Source organism: Triticum aestivum, chromosome 6B (assembly GCF_018294505.1).
Source record: "Triticum aestivum cultivar Chinese Spring chromosome 6B, IWGSC CS RefSeq v2.1, whole genome shotgun sequence".
NCBI classification, from domain to species: domain Eukaryota; kingdom Viridiplantae; phylum Streptophyta; class Magnoliopsida; order Poales; family Poaceae; genus Triticum; species Triticum aestivum.
The window spans coordinates 650152299-650167140 of NC_057810.1; the positions used below are offsets into that span (position 1 = coordinate 650152299).

General features: G+C 42.4%; 1 non-coding gene across 1 annotated transcript; it reads left to right on the forward strand.

Annotated features, from left to right (window-relative positions):
- The first annotated feature begins 1799 nt into the window (after nt 1-1799).
- Nucleotides 1800-1955, forward strand: LOC123140214 (U1 spliceosomal RNA). Its single transcript, XR_006469865.1, has one exon. It is a non-coding gene; the product is annotated as a U1 spliceosomal RNA (small nuclear RNA).
- The last annotated feature ends 12887 nt before the right edge of the window (nt 1956-14842 follow it).

A 14842-nucleotide genomic window follows, 5' to 3' on the forward strand; every position in this document is an offset into this window, starting at 1 on the left:
GGTGGCATTGAATCTGGGGTCGGGGCGGCGTCCGGGGCGGCGTTGAGGTCGGGGGCGGGGGCGGCGTTGAGGTCGGGGGTCGGGGCGGCGTTGAGGGTGCGGAGAGCGCGCAGCGGCCGACGGGCGACGGCGGCGGCGAGAGTGGAGAGAGTTGGATTTGGGGGAAAGTGGCGTGGGGAAGGACGAACCCCGTGGTTAAGTCAGAAGTAGCAGTAGCGCGTTCCAGGAAAAGCGCTGCTGCTATCTTAGCTACAGTGCGTTCTCTGATACACGCTACTGCTACTCCTTTCTCTCTTTTCCCTTTTCCATTTAGTTTTCTTTACATTTTATTTGTTTCCTTTCACCTTATTCTATTTCTTTCATTTTCAATTACCTTTCCATTTAATTTTATAACCTTTAGCAGCAACGAGTTTATATTAAAACGCGCTGCTACAAACAACGTAGCGGTAGCGCGGTTCGTCATAGATCGCTACTACTATGTGTAGCCTATGGGCTAAGCCGTGAGAATTTTAGTAGTAACGTGTGTACAGCAAGACGCGCTACTGCTAGATCTTTATCTGCAGCGCGGTTACTTCCGGCGCGCTACTGCTAATTAGCACCAGCGTGCTTTTTTGACCCACGCTACTGCTAAAGTTCTGTGTATAGAGTTTTTCCTAGTAGTGTAGGGAGGAGAGGTGGTTGGGGATGGGGATTTGGTGTGGTTTAGGGTGGGGCTGTGTGTCTATGCTGTCGGGCAAACAATTTGGACATCCTCATTTTTTAGCTGAGGTGGTCGAACTAGACATAATGTCTTAGATCAAATCTATTCTAAGCTAAACTAGGACTTCGATTTCACCGTCTTGACCCGTGAAGTATAAATTGCCCCCTCTTGATCTTGGTGCTTGGGTATTTGTATTTGGTCTTAGTCAGTTATGCCTTTCCTTGTTTTCATCCCCTGGTCTTGCATGACTCAGACATTTTCCTCCATGCAGGATCGAACACCTTCTGTTTCGGAAGTCTAGGGGGTGTCTGCTTGGGTAGTTCGTTCTCTTGGACGTGGGCCCTTAGCAGAGCCTAATTGGGGCCACACGACACATTGAGGCCATAGGCGGTGTGGTGGGAGGATCTGAATCCACCTCTTTGTGGACACTGCGTGTCTATCATCGTCAGTGTCTTTTGCTCGCTTATGTGATTTCGAACCAAAATGAGTCATTGGACACGTATAGAGTATATATTTTGTATTTCACGAGTACGAGGACCAAAGTTAGCTTGCACAATGACCGTAGATGCATTTAGCTATAGTTTCTTAGTGTAGAGGATGGTGTGCTTAATGTACTCCCTCCGTTTCTAAATGTAAGTCTTTGTAGAGATTCCACTAGATGGACTACATACGGAGCAAAATGAATGAATCTACATTTAAAATGTATCTATATACATCCGTATGTGGTTCATAGTGGAAGCTTTACAAAGATTTATATTTAGGAACGGAGGAAGTATGATGCAAAAACTATCGGGTTTCCTCGTATGCTTAGCGGCCAGTTTTTTTTTTTTTTTTTGAGAGATTAGCAGCCAGATGGCAAAGAGCGTATGCTTGCCGCGTTTTGGGCCTGCTCACGGCACCCTGAACATGGCAGCCCGGTAGCCCACACTCTATGTACTCGTCGGCCCTGCAGCCCGCCGCGAGGAGCACGTTAAACACAGATTAGCCTAGAAAACGTTTAACGCATATCGGTACTCTTGTTTAGAACCACATCGCTTGCTTAGAAGGTTGGAGCAGGGCGCGCTAGCTACATAAGTAAGACATGGTGCGACCTTGAAACATACTTACCTGGATGGGGTCGATGACTGATCAACAAGTGTCGTGGCCTAGGCTAGTGGTTCACATTGCACTTGGTGGATGCAGTTATCTATTACTCTTAGTTGACAAAATGATATATCAATGTAAGATTGAATAGAAGGCATCACCATCCCTCGAAAAAAATAAGAAGACATCACCGTAAGTAACATTTGAATTATTTCATCAAAGAATTGACTTCCAAGACAGATTATCCAAATAATCTCCCTATGCAGTTGGGCCTTGTTATTGGAACCTGAAAAAGAACATTACTACAAACAGGGTTCAGCTGCGCTCATCCTTCGGCAGTAGATATACAGGCACATCCGTGGAGAACTCTGTTATGATTGGCAAAATAAACACTAATTGTTCTTTATAGCAGTACGATTTAGTAGACAAAACAACGAGCATGAAGATGCTGTCCCTTTGCAATTAGGCAAAAATATGATTGGCAAAATAAACACTAATTGTTCTTTATAGCAGTACGATTTAGTAGACAAAACAACGAGCATGAAGATGCTGTCCCTTTGCAATTCGGCAAAAATATGATTGGCAAAATAAACACTAATTGTTCTTTATAGCAGTACGATTTAGTAGACAAAACAACGAGCATGAAGATGCTGTCCCTTTGCAATTCGGCAAAAATATGATATGATCTTATCAAATACGTAGCACTTGGACCTGATACGCATACACAGGCACAGCACACCATGGCACAAAGTTAAATTCTCTGTTTACAACATACGTATATAGCATCGACAGTGCAGTTGCATAGGTTCAGCTAGATTCACCATCCTCCTTAGCGGCGAAGTCAATAAGAAACAAGGAAAAAGTCCAAAATAAACCTTGAACTTGTAGGCGAAAGCTAAATCAGACCCTGAACTCTCAATTCCTGAAATTGGCACACCAAACTCTCTGATCCCGGTCTATTTTGAACCTTGAAAGGATTTAGCTGGTATTCGCTGAATTGGGCCGGCCCATTTATGTAGTCGCTCGCGCTGCTCTGGTTTTCCTTTGTTTTTCTTTTTCTTTTCGTTTTTTCTTTGGGTTTTCATCGGTTTTTTTTTGTTTTTTATTCATTATACTATGTTTTTTCTCTGGTTTCTCTTTCTTCGTTATACTTTTTTTTTGATTTTCTTCATACTGTTAGTTTTTCGCTTTTATTATGCTTCATATTGTACATTTTTAGCGCAGACATGAAATATGTTTTGATACACTTTCAACATTTTTCAATACATTACATACATTTTTTAAAATACACATTTTCAATACTTTTTGAATACACAGCAATATTTTTCCAAAGACACATTTTAAATTTTATTAATGACAATAAACATTTTATAAACTAAACATTTTTTACATTGTTACACGTTATTTAAAATGTATACACTTTTTTCAAACACATGTCATGTATAGTCTTTTATTGGTATGGCACATTTTATTACATCGCGCAAACATTTTTGTTACACATTTTTTAAATTGTATACACTTTTTTCAAACATATGTCACGTATACTCCCTTCGTCCGAAAATACTTGTCATCAAAATGGACAAAAAGGGATGTATCTAGAACTAAAATACATCTAGATACATCCCCTTTTATTCATTTTGATGACAAGTATTTCCGGACGGAGGGAGTAGTCTTTTAAGGGTATGACACATTTTTATACATCACAAGCACATTTTCTGAAAAAAAAAATTGAATCACACGAATACTATTTTACTTTGTACAACCATTTTTTTTAAATGCCACATGCATTTATCTAAACTCGTGATATTTTTTAGATGTCACAAACTTTTTTTGAAATGGCACATACATTTATCTAAACTCGCACTTTCAAATTTTCTTCAGGTTTCAAGAATGTTTATGTCTCAAAAAGTGTTTGCTTTTACAGAATTGATTGCTTTTTCAAAAAATAGTTGTTTTCTTAAAGTATTCAGAATTTTCAAAAAGTTCTCACACTTTATAGAAGGTTCGGACATTTCCAAAATTGTTTATGTATTGAATATTTGTTTGCCCCTAAAAAATGTTTTCAAAGTTCAACGCTTTGTTCTGTACTTAAATATTACCGGTCCATTTTTATATTACTAATAGTTGTTTTGTTCTGGTGGCTAGCGGAAAGAGATCAAGTCTGGCGGGTACCGTGTTCGACTATGCTGGAGTCGTTTTTTTGTTACGTCGCGCTTTAAAATACTCTTTTCCGAGAATCCGTCGCGCTTTCATAGAGAAAGACGTTTTACGTCGCTCGTTAAGTAAAAAAATAACTCGCTTAGTGCCTGTTGGGCCGGCCCAGTCGAGTCCACAGCCAACAATCCCGTGACTTAGCATTGCCACATCGACAATCCTGTTTGGAAATTCACTCAAGGTTGAAATTAGACCGGAATTATAAAGTTTGGTGTGCTGATTTTCGGGATTTAAAGTTTAGGGTTCGATTTAGCTTTCATCCACAAGTTTAAGGTTTATTTTAGACTTTTTCCAAGAAACAACGCTGTGCTGATGCACCCGACCAACGATTTTGTTGTGATTAATCATCACATGATTAATTAAGGGAATCTCCCCTTATCCAAACTGCCACACCGTTGCATCCCGCAACCTACGCAAGGCAGTAACTGCCTCATGACGGTTCTCTCCCGAATCGGCGCCTCTCCAAACCGACGCCTGAAGGCGTCTCCCCATGTCATATATATACTGTAAACATGATCAATAAAGGATGCTGTTGAATCATTTGTTGTCTCTTCGATTGTCTCTCTCGATTGTCTATCGATTAGTTCCAATACGTTATCAGCATGCTCCTAGCCAAGAGCGATTTGGCCGAGAGAAAGCAACCGGAGTTGGTGTCCTCGATGACTGAAGCGCGCGATGCAGCCCTCGCGCCGTCGTCTCCGGCCGCAACAGGAAGTGAACGAGAGAATGAAGAACAAGGGCATTGGCATACGTTGATCCAAATTTCTCTTTATAGAACGTGAATCAACAAAAGGTACGATGCCTCACTTCATTACCATCTTCGCTGGACTGGTGGTGGCGCTCATCGCCATCTTGCCATCAGCGTCTGGCCTCGACCCCGCGCTAGACTGGGCGACCGGAACCACCGGCTTCGCCTCCCGCGATGGAAACGCGCATCCGCGCAGATCGGCGGCGCCGGCCCTCTATAGGGTCGCCCTCCGGCATGCGCGTCATGAGCGGCTCCTCCGACGCCGCAGTCGTCGATGTTGATGCAGTCGCGCCAGGCGCCCCCGCCACCCGGCCGCGCCCGCGCCACACCCGTGGCCGGGCCCCTGCGCCAGGCCCTGGCCGCCCTCGCGCGCGCCCGCCCTGTGCCAGGCCTCGCCAGGCCCGCGCCGCGACGGCGCCCTCGCCGCACACAGGCACTCGTCGGCGCGTCGTGGCCTCCGCCTTCACAGCGTCTAGCAGCCGCAGCCCGCCGTCGACTAGCCACACTGCCCGCAAGAGAACTTGGGGCCCTGCAGCGCTCGGGCCGTGCCTGGCATCCGCCTCCCCGGCGACTCCTCTGACGAGGAATAGCGCGGCTGGAATTCCTCCCGTCGCCCGTGATGCGGGCGACCGGCCGTAGGTGCCTCCGAGGAACAGCGCGGCTGGAGTCCCTCCGGTCTTGGTCATGTGGATTAGGGACCGAATCTACTCCTCATGTGGATATCCCTGTCTGCTCTTCCTTATCCATTCGGCCGGTTGACCGGGCTGCACCTGGCTGGGCTGCCCTACGTGTCCTAGTTGCATGCAGTTGAGCCACCAGGTGCTCATGCTAATTTGCATTATTTGCTTAATTGCTTGTATTTTTAGCTTCTTTTACATATTAGTGCTCCAACAACTATTGCTATTTATTAGCATTTGTCATGTTTAGGCCAGATCTGCATTTCAATCATCTTCTGTTGAATTTTAAAATTTCCAGAGATACACGGTTGTTAATGCCTGGCATGTTCTTTACCGATACAACGACATTGTTTTCGCACAACAATGTTGATTTGCGATTGAGAAATTTTTCTCGCAAAACAATCTCATTGCGATTAAAATTAATTTTCTCTTGCTAAATATTAATTCACTTTGCTGAATTATCTTGCAATTTGATACAAGATCTTATTTTAATTCGAGATCTACACAATTCAAGTTCTCACTTGAACATCAAATTTACAACATCATTACTATTTATTACAATAGTAGTGTATTTCCGTTTAGTACGATGTATTCCGGAATGTATGTATCTCCATGTTCACTACATGTCGAGATTAATACGTCTATTTGCAATTGAGATTTTCAATTTCTTGCAAATACATATGCAAAATTCAAGGTGTTATCCTTAGCAATTTGAGATTCACACTAATGATTTCGAGCCACCTTCTTGAAATCTATTAATTTTGCAATATTAAGATGTATTTATATTACACAATCTGTAATATAAATAAATTACCGGGTTTTCACCGGGGATGATATGTTCTATGTGTTTACCACATTGACATTCTTCATGAACATGTCACAGCGGCCGAGATTGATTTCTCCAGCACAACAAACTTGTAAATTTTTGACAACAACATCTCCCTCATTATATTAGGAAAACACAAGGTAATGAGTTGGATCTACTGCTCATGTGCAGAATATCTCTATTACTGTGAGATTTGTATGATCTTCAATGTGTTATGTTCCCACAACTGAGGGTGAGCATTTTCAAGTTATACACTTGAGTCAAAATTTTGCATTCTTATTACAAAACCATGATGGTTTTTAATTTACTTCTTGTAAATTAATTATCTCTGGCTTGTCCCTATAAGTAATCGATGGCTAACAATTTGAGGCACTTGCCCTCAATGGCCACAACTTACTTAAACGGGTCATGGACATCAAGATCAGTCTTGCATCCCATGGGATAGCGCATGCAACCCAAGCCACGCCACCGGGACGCAAAGGGCCTCAAGGGTAATGGTTTGAAACTCACTTCAAACCCTCAACCTAACACCATCAAGCTGTCACGAGACCCTATGAGCATGAAGAGCATGATGGTTGAAAATACATCAACCGACATGTTTGGAGACTATACATTTAGTCCCTTAGTCTCCTTAGTGATCTATTTATTTATGTCCATTTATGATGTTCTAATAAGAACATGATTATTATTGTCATTATATATTGTATATCACAATATATTGTATCAGCACTTTGATACACATTCATTTGTATGTATTCTATATATCCGACAGTGATTTTCTTGAGAATCTTCATGTCTATATATAGATCTCTACGAGAGTTAATCCGATGAAAAATGATATGTGCCTTGTGGACATATGCACCACAAACTCTATACTCGGGGAAGTCCAATATTTCCACTCTCATTGAGAGAAAGGAGATGTTTTAAAATCGCTAGATGCGAGATGAGGTATTTGTTGGCTCAACTCGAGTCATATTTACTATCCCCGTGGGTACTCGAGTAACGTCGGGATGCTTCATTGCTTCCAAAGTTTAACTCGTACCCTACTAAGCTATAGAGATATTCGTCAAAATGGTTTCCATAGCGAAACTTATGCTGGCAAGAAAGAGAAATACATTCTCTTTACCATGTGCAATGGATATGGCAAGCACATTCTCTATGTATCATCTGGATTGTACTACACATACTACAAAACCCGTAGCACATGTTGCGTCCAAGATAGTTTTCCAAAATGTCTTGTACATGAAAAACTTGGCATACTCGCCTTGGTCATCGAGACATTGGGTTGAAACTGAAACTATCAACAATTCCAATAGTTTATGATTATTATGATGCTAAATTCTAACACCATTTGGATTTTATGTGCACTACAAGTGACACAGGGAAGCTCATTTGAAGGCTCGCACACCTTAAAGTCTACGCTGAACCACTCAGACTCCTTGAATGCATCAAGTTGAGATAAGTGGCTCTTCCCATCCATTGACTAGACTATTCAGGTATTCCATGGTTCTAAAAGACATATGTACATGATGGTCTTAAGTGTGTGTTTTATTCACACGAAACCATTGGCTCATTATCCTGACATCGATTTCAAGAAAATCAAATGGATAACATTGCAGAATTCTCCTTGAGTGCCTTCTCTATGGCCCTTGGATTGAAGTTTAGCAATTTCTCCTAATGTCTAGACTCAAAATGGTTTGGTAGAATCCTATCCAAAGAGTTAAGCTCATTGCATTATCTTTACTTTGGAGTCATGCAGTTTTACACGCTCATGACAAAACTGCATAATATTATTCCCCTCTATTTTTGATATGTGGATATCTACCAAGTATTTCCTATCTGCGGTAATTCGGTTGCATACCGATATCACCACCCGGCATACATCATTGGCCCCTCAACATATACTTGAGATATATGTGAGGAATAACTGTATTTCCGTCAATACCTCAAGCCCCTCGCATGGGAAGTTATTCAAGGCCTGTATGCTGATTCAATGAGGAACATTTCCAGGCATTAGGGGGAGATTTCAAGTACCATAAAGAATGCCAGGAAATCAGTGGAATGTTCAACACATTTCCGCCTCAAATCCACATACTCAAAGATTAGAACTATGCGTTCAGAATATTTGCAACACATTGCAAATAACCTGCCAGATTCATTTACTGACTATAAAGGTGTCAGACAATCCTACAATCCTGAATATGTCGAAAAGAGTTGAGGTACCAACTAAAATCACTCAACTCCCCGTTCAGAGCAACAGGGGGAGAAGTACGGCAATAGTACATCAGGATTCAGCTTCTCGCAAGCAAGGATATCAAGGCTTGTGAATCAGTAAATGCAAGTCAACTTCACGTTGACAGACACCTGATGGGTAGTATACACCCAGTGGACGGGAAACCTCCACCAACCCAGGTCATAGTGCACACAATGACCGGGACATCGGAATACCCGACTCAATCGCATTGAGAAATCGCGAGCAGTCACCATGGGTAACGATATTTCCATCAACTATATATTGATATATAGATTCTGGAGAAACATATAACCGGAAGTCTACAATTGTCGACATACATTTCTCAACTAGATTGCAAAAACCTTTCAAATGATTCAGATCCAAAGACCATGGCCATGGCAAAGTGTGAACAACACTCGGACTGAACTCAAGCAAAGGGTATAATCTAGGTAGAAATGATCTTGCTCAATAATGAGAAGGTATTCATAAGCAATACCTACACCAGTTTTCTTCTGGAAACAGAATTGAGAACAACGAGGTGGTGAAACAAAGAGCAAGTATTGTAGCACAAGGGTTCACGCAGATACCCAACTATTCTCCAGAGGTGGAATCTCTTTCCGATAACTTATACCATTGACAGTACAAAATCATCTATCTCTGCAGTTGATAGATGTAGTGATCACATATCCATGTGGCTCACTAGATTCAGACATATATGATTGATTTCCAATGGAATCTCAATTCTGAATCGAAATACAAAATGCAACATACATTGTGTAAAAACCAGTAAGTCACAATACGACTTATTGTTGTCAGTACATATGGTACAACTGATGTAGTGAGATCCTTATACACAAGGATTACTCCTACAATGATGATTATCCATGTTTGTGTGTCTGCAATGACGACACATGTAATCATCTAAATGATGGAGTTCAAAATGAAGGATTTGGGTAAACCAAAATACTGCTCGTTACTACAAATTGAGCACCTTCATTCATACATTATGGTATACTATGTTGTCTATATCCATAATATATTGGAGAAATTCATTGTGGACAAATCTTATCCATCCATAACTCTCATGGTAGTTCATTCTCTAGACGTAGAGAAAGATCTATTTAGACCAAGAGATGATGGAAATGAGATATTGGGACTCAATGTTCCATAATGCCATTGGATCCACCAAACACAATTGGTTGGTACTCAAGAATATCTTTCGATATCTCCAAGGCATCAAACATCTTGTCCTGGTTTTTCAGTTTCACAGAAATGTGAACACCGATATGATTGGATACATCGATCAGATCCCCACTATCTCAGATCATAGACAAGCTTAGTGTTCCTAGTAGGTATGGTAGCCCTCTCATGAAGAGTCTTCGAAACAGACCTCATGGCTACATCCACCAACCATTATCTCAACGATAATGTTGCTTGTGTTGCCCGGATGCAAATAGGTTACTAATAAGCAATATCTTTATATTGCACATCTTGCAAGTCAAATCATGCAACTGATTTGTTCACCAAGTCTCTACCAACTTTTACATTCCACAAATATGTTCATGGAATTGGTATGTGACGGCTTCTAATTTTGCAAGAATCAGGGGGAGTATCTTCCTGAATTGTTCCTATTCAATGCATCATATTATATTCTTTTCCCTTTATGAGTTTACTATACAGGTTCTCATAAAGGTTTTTAATGAGGTAATATCAACACAAGATTATATGTCATACTTTCCGTTTTCCCCACCGGGATTTTTAGGAAAGTATACACGACATATTATTGTTCTCCAAACTCTATGGTTCTATCATATTGAGTTAACCGAGACAATAACTATTATATGTTGCATTATTTTCTCCTTATTTTCCCACTGGGTTTGCAGGAGTTTTGGCAACATATCAAACACTATACTCCTCACATTTTTCCCACAGGGTTTTTAGAGGAGACTCTTTACAATATATAATGCTATTTGGACAAGCGTAGATTAGGGGGAGTGTTGTGATTAATCATCACATGATTAATTAAGGGAATCTCCCCTTATCCAAACTGCCACACCGTTGCATCCCGCAACCTACGCAAGGCAGTAACTGCCTCATGACGGTTCTCTCCCGAATCGGCGCCTCTCCAAACCGACGCCTGAAGGCGTCTCCCCATGTCATATATATACTGTAAACATGATCAATAAAGGATGCAGTTGAATCATTTGTTGTCTCTTCGATTGTCTCTCTCGATTGTCTATCGATTAGTTCCAATAGATTTCAGCTGACGACAAAAACCTTGGTTCTACAACATGCTTTATCAATCAAACTACACAAAAGGATGCATCTTGCTGTACATTGTAGCCTTGAGACGCCACGATCGAATAGCCTGAGTCCGAGTTAGTGGTTCAAGTTTTGATTATTAGCCCCAGATTCAGTCAACAGACATCAAACTCCTCACCGTATATATGTCACTAGAACATGATAGCGCGCCCGCCCAATTTTAGAATGTAATAATCAAAGCTTTTGTAATTATTTTTATTATGTACACTCTTGCCCTAGTTTTACATTTTTCAAATTTCTATTCATCATTGGACATTCTAAGGGCAAAAGAAGAGACATCCCGTATTTTGTCAGAGAAGAACAAAGAGGCGTCACTTATCAGTTACCATATCTTCTCAACAAGAACAAGAGGCCAAAAATAAGTTGATGCATGTTCTTATGAGTAGCATATAAGATAAAAAAATTCAAATAGCTCAATCTTCCGCCTCTTACGTTTACCTCAACATTTGCATCTGACATAGGCAAGCAAAGCAGAAAATGAAGTGATCGATTGGCTTGAGAAGAAATTAAACAGATAGTGTAAGAATATTTGACATGTTTCATCTACATAATATCAAGATAGATACATGCATTTTGTAGCTACCCATAGAAATACTTCAGAGACATGGATTTGTTAATAAAAAGGGATTGGAAGTAGATATATGATATATCACCAAGAAAGGAATCTAGGCGCAGGCAGTGCAAGTTCTATGGGAGGCCGCTCGATCAAGCCATGTGACTGGCCACATGAATCCCCTGGCAAGAGCCATAAAACTGAAAAACGTCCATGCTTACAAAAAATGCTTGCTAGAACTGAAGTGTCGAATAGGTGCAGAATAAAATTACCTCACGCCAAGTACAACATTGTGCTTTGTAATTGTCATCCATGATTCCTTGTTGCCCGTGATATATGCGTCAATGGGTATTTGAACATGTGTCTGCCCGCAAGCCACACAAGCACGTTAGTAGGAGACGTTGGCCGCGGGCAGTTGCGGCAAGCCGAAGTCCTCAACCCAGTCCCAGTTTTACGTGCCTTCCCATGATCCGCATCTCATCTTCATCTTCCCATCACCCAGCACAGAGAAGCGCCCTACGGAGGCAGTGGCGTGGGAGCTCTGGGCGGCCGGAGTGGAAGTACACCTCGACGTCGACCTCTCCACTCTCGCACGTCCTAGGGGAACCGCCATCTCGGAAGCTCTGCTTTCTTACACCAACGCCAGTGTAACTGCCCTCCCACACTGGTGGCAATGCCGTGCAGCGGAATAGGTCGACCGGGCACCCACCAGAAAAACCGAGCCACATCCTCCACCTGATTGTTCAAGGCGAGCACAATGGTGTAACCTGGTCGGCCGCACTTCCCCGCCCAGGCCGATCCGTCGCTGCCTGCTCTGTATTCGAAGCCCGCCGATGACGGGAACATTAGAGGAGATGCCTGCCACCGATTGAGATTTTTTTTCGTGATCTTATTTTTTAGGCGAGGTGGCTGCCTGAGCGGTGCTGGCGGAGAGGAGGGGAACGACCGCGTCTGTGACGGGAGCTCCTATAGGCCGCTCGCTGCGGCAAATTGCCAGCGCTTCGCACAGGAGCGGCTAGCGTGGGCCGGTCCATTTACAGTGGCGCGCGGCGGCAGGTTCCCGAGATGAAAAATCACAAAAAATTAAATTGCGCTATCGCTGTAACTCGAACATGCAACTTCAAACTAATTGGCCTGCCGTGGAAACCACCGCGACCTAGGCATTCTCATGTTCAATTAGCAGCGCGACAATTAAAGACGTATACGACAAAAACAAGACTTAAACATTAATATGCAAAAAATCTCAAAAACTACAGTCCATTTATTGGGTCATACCGACGACCTCCTACAGCTGAATTTTTCGAAATTATGAATATTTGCTTCAAAATAAAAACATTTTTCGAATTTTCATACATTTTTTTGTAAAACAGGAACATTTTGATGATGTGAACAAATTTGAAAAGGGGGAACATTTCTTGAATTTGTGATTTTTTTTTAAAAATGTTTAAATTTTTAAAACTTCTAGAACATTCTTTGAATTTGTGAACAAGATTGAAAAACATGAACTACTATTAAATTTGTGAACAAATTTGGAAAGCTGGAACATTTTTTCCAATTCCCAAACATTTTTTGAATCTTGAGAACAAATTTTGAGATGGAGAACAAATTTGAAAAATACTGAACAAACTTGGAAGCGCGAACAATTTTTTTAAGCACGAACATTTTTTGAATCTTGAGAACATATTTTGAAACGTAGAATTTTTTTAAAAATCCTGAACAAATTTGAACGTGAACATTTTTTGAATAAATGAACAAAATTCGGAAACAAGAACAATTTTTGAAAACATGAACATTTTTTAAACCCCAATCATTATTTGAATAGTTCCAAAAAAATGAACAAAAACATTCCGAACAATTTTTTGAAAATGAGAACAATTTTTGAAATGCCCGAACTTTTTTTGAAAATGCGAACATTATTTGAATTTATGAAAATTTTTTGAAAGCACAACAATTTTTACAAAATTGAAAATATATTAAAAGTACGAACTTTTTTTTCAGTTTCTGAACAAAATTTGAAAGCTGATTTGTTTTAAAAAAATGGACTTGAAATGTAAAGGAAACGAAAAAAAGAAATAGAAAAGAAAGAAAAAAGAGAAAAAAAGAAACAGAAAAATCGACAAAAGAAAAGAAAATGGTTCAAGGAACCTTCTAGAAGTTTCCAAAAACCAAAAAAACCGGCTGGGAAACTCTAGAAGGTTCCTAAAACCGGAAAGTGTAACGGGCCGACCCAGGTGAGCGCTTCGATCGCCAGCTCTGTGCGTTGCGTCGACATTTCGACGCAACGAGCGGCAAATAGGGAATTCCGTCTGTGACGGCCGAAGAGGGACGGGAGAGCAGGGACAGGGTGCGGGGCCATCTAAAAAGGCCAATGAATTCAGTGCACCGGCCCGATCACAATACCAGGCCAATCAACCACAACAGAGCTAGAGAGTTCTGCGGAGCAGCGGCCCAAGAAACGAGTGAAGACAACCAGACGACTTGTGATCGATGCAATCGGACGACGAGCGACGACAAAGCACTGTGGAGGCTCCTAGGTCGCTCAGTCATACTGTTTCTTAATGGCTGGTTAAGCTCCTGCAGTGATATATATAACCATGGACTAGATGATAAAATTAGAGGAGTAGCTACGTGTAGCATCCTTGCTAGTGTTAGTATAGCGCTTCTGCTCCGGTGCTCCCCCCTGGAGTGAACGTTCTGCGCGAGAAACACAAGGACGGCCCAGATGTATTGATGGCCATTTCAGGTGGGCGTAGAGCGCGCGTAGACCAGTCGTAGAGCCCTGTACGAGCCCACGCCGGCCCGTGCACTATTGTACGCCGGGCATGTACATGTATTATACGGTGGCGTTTGCGTTTCCCCGCGGTCGTGCGTGTCCACATGTGCGTGGATAACTTTCAAAAAAAGGCCGACAGTATAAGACGAGGGGAACCGGCACCGGCCGTATCGCCCACCCATTTCCCCCAAAGCGCCTCCCTCTCCCTCCTCTCCCCACTGCCTCATCGTCTCCCTCACCAGCCACCCCACCCGCTCGCTCACCACCACTGCCTCCCTCTTTACTCCTGCTTGCTTGTGGCTCGGATGGAGCAAGGCCGTGGCAAAGCCGCCATCGCGGACGGAGATCCGAAGAAGACGGGCGCGGAGACTGCGGCAGATGCCGTGCATGCCTACGTCGGAGGTGCGGGTGCGGGAGGTGCTGCATCCCCACGAGCTGGATCGGTCGCTGCGACGGCGGATCTGGAGGAGAAGAAGGTGGCCGTGTCGGACTCTGCCGTGCCGTAGCTGGGCGTGAAGGCGTCGAGCGGCGCGTCTCATGGACCTGCGGAGGCCGACGGAGAGCACGTGGACCTGCAGGTAATCCTTGCCAGCAGTCCCCTCCGTTGGTAGTTACTCCTGTTAAGTAGTAGATGTAGGTGTTAGGGTTTTTTGTTGCTAGTTGCTGCTTCCCCTTCTGATAATTAGGGTTTTTAGAAATTGGATTGGTTTATA